This window comes from Colias croceus, chromosome 23 (genome assembly GCF_905220415.1).
Source record: "Colias croceus chromosome 23, ilColCroc2.1".
Lineage (NCBI taxonomy): Eukaryota > Metazoa > Arthropoda > Insecta > Lepidoptera > Pieridae > Colias > Colias croceus.
The window spans coordinates 5,960,041-5,973,553 of NC_059559.1; the positions used below are offsets into that span (position 1 = coordinate 5,960,041).

Sequence of the window (13,513 nt, forward strand, 5' to 3'; positions counted from 1 at the left end):
TCCCGGAAATCCCACGGGAATGGGAACTATGCGGGTTTTCCTTTGAAAACGCGGGCGAAGCCGCAGGCGGAAATCTAGTTGTATTATAAAAAGTATGATAATTTAAGTAAGTAAGTATAACGTTATTAATTTTATATTTAATCCAATTTGATACTTGCAATACCTAGTCGTGGAAAAACTAAAATATACCATACAAAAATAATAGAAACTAGTTCAAATTTTAATTTCCTTAGGGCCGATTTTTCAATGCTTGGATAAAACTTATCCGTTTAATAAAGTATTACACAACTAGCTTTCCGCCCACGGCTTCGCCCGCGTTTTCAGAGAAAACCTCGTATAGTTCCCTTTCCCGTGGGATTTCCGGGATTAAACCTATCCTATCTCTCAAGTTGGCTCGAACTGCATGCACATGGTGTGCGAATTTTATTAGAATTGGTTAAGTGGCTTAGGAGTCCATTGAGGACAAACATTGTGACACGAGATTTATATATATTAAGATTATATTAAAATGTCACGTAAATTGTCAAATACGGGCAATTAGAATACGTTTTTAAAATGGTAGATTTTTTAAAATGGTGGTGGTGGTTTTTAAAATGGTAGAGATAGATAGAAACATTATTCGACGAATAAGTTTTATCCAAGCATTGAAAAATCGGCCCTAAGTAAGATATAATTTATACCAATTACCCATATAATACAGCTACGTGAGTAGCACTTGATATTTTAATAATATTTAGAAAGAATTAAAACTTAAAATAAATATTCTAACACTAGTTCATATAGTAGGAATTAATTTTAAACTACACTTTTATTCTATAAAAGGAAAATCCGCCCCAAAATTAATTTATTTAACCCCCGTACAGACCTTAATTACAAATTATATACAGCCTTACGTTAATAATAAATTCGAACCAAAATGATTTTCTTATCAAAACTGAAATATCATGAGAAACAACCTCTATTGTGAATTGATTATTATTAAGAAATTAATTGAAATGAAGCGATTTCTCTCAAATATTTATTAGTATACTATGCCCCGCAGTTTTACCCGCAGTACTCCGCTCCTGTTGGTATCAGTGTGATTATATATAGCCTTCCTCGATGAATGGGATATCTAACACCGAACGAATTTTCCAAATCGGACCAGTAGTTCCTCAGATTAATGCGTTCAAACAAACAAACTCTTCATCTTTATAATATTATTATATAGTATAGATGTATAGAAATTAGCAGAGTGAAACACAGCTTTCTACTGTTGAAATAATTTTCATTTACATAATAATTGAGAATCATCAAATAATGTAGAGCATGGTAGAGATATTGTATGTTATTTTTCTTTTTATTAATTTCTTTTATATAAACAAGGTTCTCAGATATATAAATATATATACTCTGTCGAACATTGATCAAAATCACAACTAATATCACTACATAGGTAGTATAAAACAAAGTCGCTTTCTCTGTCCCTATGTATGCTTAAATCTTTAAAACTACGCAACTGATTTTGATGTGGTTGTTATTATAGATAGAGTAATTCAAGAGGAAGGTTTTAGTATATAATTTATTATGTTTATGACAAAGTGGGCGAAGCCGCGGGCGGAAGGCTAGTTTATATATAAGTTACAATATTATTTGTGTACTCTTTTGAATGTCTCTTAAATTACAGTACTCATTTAATATGCTTAATTAGTTGATAATTTATATGAAAATAGCTCATTATATGTTAAGTTTTGTCTCAGTAAGCGTTTTATTATAACCAGCTTATCATGATAAAAATATAACCAAACAATTCAGAAATAATGTAGCTTCCTTCTTATGAATTTTTTCGCTATGATATTTCAAAATCTGTAGAGTACACTTGAGTTTCAATACAAGTGCACTTAGGAACGATGAAATATTTATCAATTGGACAATGCTTGTTATATCTTTATTTTAATACAAGCTGTGCCGCGCGGTTTCACCCGCATTGCTCCGCTCCTGTTGGTCTTAGCGTGATCATATATAGCCTATAGGCTTCCTAGAGAAATAGGCTATCTAACACCGAAATAATTTTTCAAATCGGACCAGTATTTCCTGAGATTAGCGCGTTCAAACAAATAAACTCTTCAGCTTTATAATATTAGTATAGATAATATTTTAAGAGTTCATACTGTTGACAAAGTATAGTGATAAAGTATAGTCTGACTTTTAAAGAACATATTCATAGTTAAAAATGTTATACTAAATTCTCGTCTCTACATTGTAGAGCGAAGCCAATTTTTAAGAAGAATTAATTTGATAAAAAGATGTTATTTCAAATAATATACATTCAATCAATATGTCTCTAAATGAAATTTTTAATAACGAAATGAGTTTTTTACGTTAATGTAACAGAAAAAACTTATAAATATTATTTCTGTTAAATTAAGAATTTCTACGAAAATAACTTTTTCGTATATTTGTGGAAATCTTTAATATGTATGATAGTGTAATAATAATACACGATGTTTTTATATTGACTTTTTAGGTATCTACAAAAAAACTGTATTTTCTCGTATAGAATTTAATATTATTAAAACCAAAATATTCATTCATTCATAGCTATCTAAAAAACATTTTATCATATAATTTATGATATTTTATCATATAATTTATGATACATAATAAGGAATAATAATATAACAATGATCTACAAATATATTCGTTTGCCATAATTTCTTTCTTTCAAATAAACATGTTGAAAACATCATTAATTCCAATTCAATTTCACACACAAATAACGAAACTAAAAAAAAAAACCCACGCAAAGCCCGATTCATATCTATATTTCATTATGGACCACAAAACTTCAATTACAAAATGCCTATTACCATTTTTAACAGCACGGCTTTGGACGATGGAAATGTAATCTTATTACCCTGTAATACGACACAAAACTACCTGTACATTACTTACCAATTTTATAAGACACAACACCTATTAATTCATAGTTCATAATTAAGTCCGTAAGAATGGTAACTTGGTAATACACCCGCCCACTACGGAGCGTTCACATCGACTGAACAGTGGGGCTATTTTACGCCTATATATAGTTACGAAGGGCGGAAGGCTGTTCGGGAACGAGCGTTGCAACCGCTGATTTCATAAATGTAATAGCTGACCCTGTAACCGTGCTGCCAAGACACCTTTATCACTTAGAAAAGTTAAATTATGTACCTATACCTACTATGACCTCTTATCAAACCTACCCATTATATTCCTGCTCGTGATTTTATAGTAAATCACAATATTTCTTCAACAATGGTTTTTATATACATAATAATTCTTTGGTTATGAACTAATATGAGACTATACGAATACAAGACCTCAAAACAGATACATTGAAACATACGCACATGCATACGCTTTCAGAATGCAAATCAAATACGATACTAACTTTAAAAATACTATTCAATATCTGGTGGTGGAAAAAAGCCTTAATATTATGCTAGTGAATACTATTTTTTTTAATTTCTCGTAAAATAATCTATATGTGTAAGATATATACAATACCGTACGTGGTTTTATCGCTCTACCATACCTAATAGTTGGTACCTTTTATTATTATTTATTGCAGTAGAGATATTCCATTTACTCTATTAGGAATGTAAATTATCCTTTACAAATGTTGTAACATAAAAAAGTCTAGTTAGGAAAGCTATAAAGCTGTACCAAATTAGCAGGACTATTTGCAAATTGTTCAATCTATTTTAAAATCGTCCTGTGAATCTCCAAAAAGGAAACATAGATTTAAATGAGTTTAAACAGATTTAAATATTTTAATTTTGAAAATAGAAATAAGATAAACCCATCGTCTACGCTACTGCTACGAGAAAATATGGGATATTAAGTAGTGTTTGCTGTAAATAAACATAAAAAAATATTTAATCAATCGATTTCAAAACTTCTTTTACCACTCGATGGCTACATTATTCTCAAGTAAAATATACTATTGTTAAGTCGGATAAGAGTCGTAAGAGTCTGAAAATGAAGAACCATTAATTAATATATAATTTATTTCCTGCGTTTCAACCGCCTCGTTTACAACCAGCCTTAAAGCTTAGGGCATAGTAGGTAAAGCGCTTTGAAAATTTATTGTTACCATACAGGAGTGAACGTATCTCGAACAAACTTATAAAATTTATTGGAAATCCGTGAAGGTGGAATATTAATTGAAGCTCTTTGGGAGATCGAAGACCGGCTTAAAGGTATGTATTGTGTTTATATTTTAGATGCTGATTTAGTTATTTGACATATGTTTTTATCTATTACTAGCGGTCCGCCCCGGCTTCGCCTGTGGTACATATTTCGCAATAAAAGGTAGCCTATGTTCTTTCTCAGGGTCTAAAGATTGTCTGTGCCAAATTTTATCAAAATCGGTCCAGTAGTTTTTGCGTGAAAACCATACATACATACAAACCTTTCCTCTTCATAATATTAGTAAAGATAAAGTGAAGTCCCATGTCCCCTAGTGGGATAAGGGGCAGATGCATTATACATCTGTTTCACTGATCAATTTTCTTTAGGGACAAGTAGGTGATCAGCCTTCTGTATTTTTTTTCTTCGTCTCCACCGGGAATCGAACCCAGAACTCTCGGTGCTACGCTCACGCGTCAACAACTTTACCAAGGAATGCGGTCAAATCAAATTAAATGGTCAAATTGCAGTGTCTGTTCGTAATATTAAAATAGCTTCTCTATACACAGTAGGTACATATACATAGTAATTTTAATTTTATTGTATAAATAGTAATTTTTACAATTTTACTCTCTGTTCTGGCTGCGCCGATTTTGATGGGACTTTCTCTCTAGTCATCAGTCAATACTCAGAGTATTAAATGTGTTTATCGGCATATTAGATCTAAAGAGCTGAACTGTTGCGATATTTGTAATAACCTTTTGTAACTTTCTCTAAGTATGTAACCTTAAAATATCTACGTAACAAAATTTGGAGTATATCCTATCCTCCTACTAATATTAATATTATAAATGCAAAAGTTTGTGAGGATGTGTGTGTGTTTGTTACTCTTTCACGCAAATACTACTGAACCGATTACAATGAAATTTAGCACACATATAGAGGGTAACTTGTATTAACACATAGGAAAGGTTTTATCCCGAAAATCCCACGGAAGCAGGAACTATACGAGTTTTTCTTTGAAAATGCGGGTGAAGCCGCGGTTGGAAATCTAGTTAGATCTACTTCAGAACTATGGCAATGTTTGTAATTCGGGAACTAAGTATAGGTATGTAACCTTGAAATATACGAACAGAATTTACATTATATTTCAAACAAAAAGGAATTAAATTAGGCTACGCGTTAATGAATTCCGACTAAGTACTTATTTGGACTTTTAACCCCTGTCCCTAGGGAATAAAGGGAGCGGCCCTAACTCAACAAAATATCTAAATCATGGTAAATAAAGAGAAACACAGCCTAGGTCACTGGATGTTTCATTTTTTTTGTGAAATAGATAGCAATCGTTTACTAATATTATAAAAAAGCGTCTGTTTGTTTGTTTGTTTGTTTGTTTGTTTGTTTGAATGCGCTAATATAAAAAACTAATGGTCCGATTTGAAAATTATTTAAGTGTTATATAGTCCATTTATCGAGGAAGGCTATAGGCCTATATATCATCACGCTGAGACCAACAGGAGCAGAGCACTACGGGTAAAACCGCGGGGAAAAGCTAGTTTCTTTTAGTCTAATAACGTAAATCCTTTTTATAATATATAGTAAATGTGCATTATTGTTTGGTTAAAAACAAGTAAATTTACATTTTACTGTAAATGTACACGCGGCTTCGCCCGCTTTGTCTAAAACCTAATAAATCATAATATACTAAAACCACTAAAACCTTCCTCTTGAATCACTCTATCTATAAAAAAACAATCAAAATCCGTTGCGTAGTTTTATAGATTTAAGCATACAAAGGGACATAGGGGCAGAGAAAGCGACTTTGTTTTATACTATGTAGTGATATTGTATGTAACAGCTATCAAATATGATTTTTATCAAGTACTTAAGAAGGATAATTTTCTTTGTTCAAATTTAATCCTAAAATTACCTTCCCGATCGTCGAATTCATCGTAAGTCAATTGTGATTCATCATACTGGATCAAATTAAGAGATCTGATTGAGATATTACCTCATTTCTTTTTTTATAATCGTGTTTGAATCCTTAGAATTAAGAAAAAAAAAAGATTGTTTGAAAATAAAAAATAATAATTTTCATACAGATTTTTCTTGTAGTGCCAAACTTTTAACTATGTACATAGGTTCTTCTAAATCTGATATACTCAATGGTGGATGTACAAGTTTTCTCTCTGTAAGATCCATCCATGTTATAAAAAAAGGTTCAGCTCTTCTCGAGATTTGCGCTGAGCAACACATTTAGAAATTCATTTTTTATTACTTAGATTCAGTTCTTGCAGTTGATAAACGGCCAAGCTACATATTATTTTAACTAAGATGGTAGAGTGTAAGAGCTTGTAGGGCTAAGTCGTATAGAGTCAGAACTTTGGCTCTACCTCATTTGATAGCTTTGACAGTGGTTGTAGAATCTCGTCTAGCATTTTTCTTGTTTTTGAATGGATTTCAAGTTCAATTTTGACATATTCCCCTTGATACCATTGTCCAATCGGTACATTTAAACCATTAGTCGAAAAGAGTTAGCAACGTAACCAACTAAACACAACCAAGATAATTAGCTGGCTTGAAACGGAACGTGTTTTTACGTGTATGCTGCAACTGCTTCTACCTCAGGTTTTATAAGTAATCTAAGGTTGTATCTTACCTTTGTCTATTTAACAGCCTGCACTTGGCCAGCGTAGTAGGTTAATATCTGGAGTATTGTAAGTAAAAACCAACTTTACTCATTTATTTTACATGAGATGAAAATAATCACATTGTAAAAAGTTTGATTTTTACAGTACGAATACCTCCATTCTACAGTTCAAATTGACATTTTTTATGTTCTTGCTACCTCAACCTTATAAAATAGTATAAAGTTGATGGTACACTGGTTTCATTTTGTTGTTGGACGACCTTATTAGAGTGTACAATATATAAAGATCGTATTATTATATAACTTTTATAAGCTTGAAAGGTTACGACAGGATTTTTTACTCTTTGGCGTTGAACCTATTTCCATTTACTAATGTTATCTACGACAAAGTGAAAGAGGATCGTTATTATTTTATCGTAGCTATATGAAATTGAGCTAAAAGATAGAATATATATTATAGTCTATATTTATAAAATAAATAGTCATTATACTAGAGGTCAGCTCTGGCTATGCCCGGGGTATATTATATAGAAACTTACACTAACAACAATTAAATATTATGAATGAATCGAAGCAGCGAAATTGATGATATTCATTCATTCAATAATATAAGCTACAGTTAGAAATCTATGAATAAATAAAATTACAATAAATATCTCACACCATTATTATTTCTCAGTGTGTTATCAGCCTAACGCTTCAAAACCCATTTCCTTATTCAGTATCAAGTTTCTTTTGAGAGAATTAACGTGGTACGGTGCAGTGCTTCGTTTACATTTCCATCCTATCTATCCTAATAAAATAAAATAAAATAAAATAAAATAGCCTTTATTGCTGTTATTTTCTTAAATTATTACATGCCAATTTCTTAAAAACTAAGTTAATTCTACTTATTCTAATTTTTATTTATAATATCGGCAACAGGGTGTTTATAAGGAACAGCTTGTCTGTCGACAAAGGCCTCCTCTAAAGATTTCCATATATTTCTATCTTTTGCTAAGCGGGTCCATACAGGACCAGCTATTTTCTTAAATTCATCTTCCCATCTTTTGCTTTGTCTACCTCTATTCCTTTTGCTATCTCTTGGATACCATTCCGTTACTAACTTAGTCCATTTCTCTCTACTTTCTCTAAACATATGTCCTGTCCAACGCCATTTCAGCTGTCTGTAGGTTGTGAGTGCATGTTTAAATTTAGTTTTATTTTTAATTTCTTCTAATTTCACTCTATCTTTTAGTTTTATACCCAGAATACTACGTTCCATTGAATTTTGGCAGACTTTTAATTTATGTTCCTGTAAATCTGTTAACGCCCATGTCTGGCACCCGTAAAGTAAGCATGGCATAATGCATATTTCGTACACTTTCTTTTTTCCTTTCATAGGCATATCTTTATTCTTCATTATTTCCCGTAGAGACCAAAACCGTTTCCAAGTATTATTAATTCTTCGTTCTATTTCTTTATTCATGCAATCCACTGTCGATATAAGTTGGCCCAAATATATATATTCATTTACAAATTCTATTTGTTCATTGTTTACTGTTATTCGTTCGTTTGTTACTGTTCGTTGAGAATTCGTCATAATTTTGGTCTTAGTTAAGTTCATTGTCAGTCCTGCCTTAGCACTTTCATCCGATAGTTGCTGCATCATTACACCCAGGGTTCCTGCATCTTCTGATAATAAAACTAAATCGTCCGCGAAGCGCAGGTGGTTGAGATTTTCTCCATTTATATTGAGGCCATTTTCGGTCCAGTCAAGATTTCTGAAAATCATCTCCAGCACTGCTGAAAATAACTTCGGTGATATAGGATCTCCTTGGCGTACACCTCTTTGAATAGGAAATTCGTTGCCAGTAGATTCAAGTTTAATTTGTGCTGTGCTCGCTGTGTATACGTTTTTAATTATTCTTATATATTTTGCATGTATCCCTTGTTTCTTTAGAGCGTCCCATATAAATTCATGTTCCAAGGTATCGAACGCTTTGTTAAAATCAACGAATCCAATGTAATATGTTTTGTTATATTCTCTATATTTCTGTAAAACTTGTCGTAGAGTATGTATGTGATCTAAGGTTGAGAATTTACTTCGGAAACCAGCTTGTTCCTTAGGTTGGTTTTCATCTAGTGTATTGGTAATTCTGTTTAATATTATTTTAGAAAATATTTTATAAATATTTGACATTAAGCTGATCGGTCTATAGTTTTTTATATCACCTTTGTCTCCCTTCTTATGTAACAGTATAATTGTCGATTTGGTCCAGTCCTCCGGAATGATTTCCGTTTCGAGGATTTCATTGAATAAATCTGTAAGTATTGGTGCTAACACTGGTAATGTAGTTTTTAGTATTTCATTTGTGATTAAGTCTGATCCAGGTGCTTTATCTACTTTTTGTGTTTCGATAGATTTTATTGTTTCTTCCTTCAAAATTGGTTTAATCTCTTCTTGGTTTTCTGAGTTATATACCTTTATTCTTTGTTCCTTTATATTGCTTTTGTATAAATTTTGATAATATTCCGTAGCGATACCTAGTATTTCTAGTCTTTTAGTGGTCTTTGCATTGTTTTTATTTTTCATATTTGGAATCCAGTCCTTTTTGTGATTCATTTCTTTCAGCGCCTTCTTTATTCCTCCTGTTTTTTCTATGTATGTTCTCAATGTTGTTGACCTTTTCATTTTCCGTTCTTTTCTAAGTTGTTCACTAATCTTTTTACTTAATTCTGCTATCTTATGGCCATTGTTTTTGTAAGTTCTTCCTTGTTGTATCAGTTCTTTCCGTTCTTGTAATAATTTCTTAGTTTTAAATGATATCACTTTCTTACTAGTTATGTTTACTTTCATAGTTTCTGTTTTTAGTTGTTTGATCAATCTGATGTATTTTTCTTGAGTCGACATTCTTTCTTTACCACTATTTTGCAGGGATATTTCAAGGTTTTTCAGAAGTAAATCTTTGCTACCGGTGCATTCAATGCCTTTCACGCTGTAGTGATATTTTCGTGCTCTTTTAGCACGTTTTCCTGATAGTTTTGCTCTAACAATTCTATGATCTGAATTAAAATTGAAGTTGTTTAAAATAGACAAATCTTTAAAAACTTTTATATTGTTAGACATAATATAGTCGATCTCGTTTTTATATCGGCCATTGGGAGAGATCCATGTCCATTTCTTCGATGGTTTCTTTTTGTAAAAACTATTTAGGATGCTTAGCTTATTTTCAATGGCAAATGAAACTAGTCGTGAGCCGTTTTTACTTCTATTGCCAAATGCATGACATCCTATGTTATATTCTTCTCCACATTTTTGTTTACCAATCTGTCCATTAAAGTCCCCCATAATTATCATGTTTTTTGATGCATATGAAGTAGTTAATTGTAGGTCTTCGTAAAATTTTTCTATTTTTAAGGTAAACGCAGGTATTAACGACCCCTCTAAGGCAATTTCAAAATCAACCATATTTTTTAAATATACTGGTTCTTCTAAAGATTTATAATTTCATTTTATATGCTAGTGTTATGTATAAAAAATGTATTTATTGAAGCAAATACATTCTAATAAAGGATTATCTTGTAAAAAATAATTTACAATGTGACTTAGTCGATTGTTGCTATTACCGACCCATAAAAACGGCTGTGAAGCTATTAACGATTTTTATGCAGCTATTCCCGATCGTATGTGAGAGGAAGCCTTTTTCCAGCAATGGAATGTATAGAAGCTAGTGATGATGATGATTACCGATCTTAATAAAATGAAATAAAAATGCAAATATATTCGTATTTTTTAATTGTAGTTATTTTTAATAAAACAAATGAGTACTTTTTAGTAATGAACTAAATAATTATAAACTTTTAAATTAATCAACATAATACTATTAATATATGTACATATATTAAATTAAGGATTTCAAACTCTAGGATATTTCGTTATGCTATTTGATTGATTGCTTCGGCGAGTTGTGTTTTACTGAATACTTTTCGCCGCTTTCGTGGCTCCATATTTCTGGAAAAAATATACTAAAAATATATTTTTTTTTAATTTTTTAAATTTAACCTAAAAATATAATTTTTAATAGGCACCTATTATGTCATAAAAGTAATTAAAATATATTTGCACGCTCAATTACGAGCAGAATGTTTAAGGATCAATATTATCTGTATATACAAACATCTTTATTCTACATTCTGCAAATAAAGCAATTTGAATTTGAATTTGTAGATGAGAAACTAAACAATCTATATTCGATCGGTAATAGCTTCCTATAGTTGCTATTGCCGACCCACATGGGTCGGTATTAAAGTATGTAAGTATAAACCTAAATTGTATTACCGACCCATAAAAAATGGTTATTTTAATTCATTTGATCATCAGACTATAAAATAGATTATAATTGATTAATGTCATACAAAATATGAACAAATGCATATTGTTTAAACAAAAAAAAAACAATGATTTACTTCTGTAACTATTCGATAGGGATCCTCGAAAATATCATAACTTTGTATAAATTGACAACGCTAAAAGACACAACACTAGACAAAAAAGTTTAGTCGCTAATAGATTTTTATGAAGACTCATAGCTTAGATTTAAACTGGTCCATAAAACCACTTGTGTTAGTGTGATATAATAACATAAAAGAAAATAAAACAAAAAGTTACGTTGCTGCCATTGCCGACTTACGGGTCGTTGATACCTGCCGCGGCTTAAACTGGTGAAGCTAACACCGTCCCATTTTAATTTTAAGTTTTATCGTTTCAAATTACTTTTTATTAATAAAATGTTGTAAGAAATGAAAAGTTGACACTTAATTGCATTGACATTTAGTAATATAAATTAAAGTATAGATGTCATTTGTTTGTAAATGTCTTAAAAAGATACTCACAGTACTTACCCGAAGGAACAACGGAACAGTACGACACGTCCTGCTTCCACGCTACCCCACAGCAACTTACGCATTTTAACTCTTTTTTGCTCAGTTACTCACTCTAACGTTAAAGTATACGATGCTCAAGTAATACATTCGTGTATAACTTTGCCTACCTATAGCTAGAATAGTTCTGGAAACGTTTAAATTTCGAATTACTTTTATAGGTCGGTAATACCTTCAGATTTTCGATGGGTCGTTGATAGCTGCGTTTACCCTACTATATCTTCTTTCTTATTTGATTCAATAGGCGAATACGCCTGGATTATAGTCCATACTTGTTCTTCCTCACCATCTACGGGTAATAGAATGTTGAGAATTGCTATTCGTTCTGAAATACCCCTTAGTTCTTTAATGTTTTTGGCAAAATTCTTTTTAACTATAAATCCGACTCCATATAATCCGGGCGTCTCCCCAATGTGGTGTAGTATGTAATTTCCATGGTCTTCTATTTTTTCTCCAAATCTTCTTACTTCACTAATACCAATAATGTCCCATTTTATTTCATCCAATGCTAGTTCTAATTCTTTCAATTTCTCGGTGGTCCCTAGTGATCGGCAGTTTAAAGTTGCTATGTATATATCGTTATATTTATTTTTACTGACTATCTATCCTATCTCAGTTTAATTATAAATATTACTTACTTTAAATAAATTCGTCTATGTGTACATCTGATATCTGCATAAAAAAATATTCGATTGTCTTGTAATTATTCTTTAATTAATCTTTATAATGCACTAAGCATTCTAGTACTTATCATTCACATCACATTTCTCGCTTACATTAGTATAATAAACTTAAAAATATAAATCATCTTGAAATATTCTGGATGAAATAACTTAAAACATATTCTTATGCTCCAATCCCAAACTTATCATTATCATCATCATCTGAGACTCTACAGCCGCGACTGAGCCTTGGCCTGCTCCAGTATTTTCTTCGAGACCTCTCGATCCTTTGCCCCGGTTCTCCAATTTTTCACACCTATCGTTTTAAGTCCAAACTCATCACTTTTCCATTAAAAACCAATCATTGAACAATTACACACTAGGTATTAAAAAAACAAAACATCATGCCAGTACACTAGCCCATTACAACACTCCTGAGCTCGGGGTCAAAAGTGCCATGGAGCGGTTAAAAATCTGTTTGTATTTCTAATTAATATAAGCCCAGAGGTTTGTACGTGGGTTCACCTGTTTGTTCTTGGAGCGGGCTTAATGTTAATACTTGTCAATATAATTATTGCGTTAATTATTCTGTTATTTTGGCGCTTGTTCATAAGAAAAATGGCGTAATGTTTTTGGATTGACGGGTATACAAGTACATATTATAACGCATCTTATTGAAAGACGCAGAAACTCATGAAATTATTTTATTGTCACCGATCCTTGATAAGTGTACAAAGGTAAATTAAATGTGTCCGTTTAAGAACGCGAATAAAGTCAAATCACCAATCAACATTTAGTTGATACGTGTAATATTCAAGACCAAATATAAAAAATAAAATATATGTAAAACTTGATGATATTTTCGATTATACTGTCAGATCAAAAACATAAAATATTGAAATTGACTCGATAGAAAAAATTCACGAAGTTACCTCTAAATTTCACACTTTTACGTTTTTTACTTGACATGGTAATGCCTATTATGTTCTTTTTTTCATAAACAATTATATTGAAACATTTGTGAGAACTTTGTCCGACCACTTTTTTGTAATTACTTATAGTTTTGGTTTAATCACGATAAAACACTTTTGGCGCTTACTATATTTTTAATTACGCAAGAAAT

At 31.3% G+C, this 13,513-nt stretch overlaps 1 protein-coding gene across 1 annotated transcript in view; it reads right to left on the reverse strand.

The window, feature by feature from the left end:
* Positions 1-3,003, reverse strand: part of LOC123702315 (1-phosphatidylinositol 4,5-bisphosphate phosphodiesterase epsilon-1-like) — a 181,197-nt gene extending 178,194 nt beyond the window's left edge. The window contains exon 1 of the mRNA XM_045650030.1: positions 2,935-3,003. The gene's annotated coding sequence lies outside the window, so the exon portion shown is untranslated. The remainder of the gene's footprint in view (positions 1-2,934) is intronic.
* Positions 3,004-13,513: the final 10,510 nt, after the last annotated feature.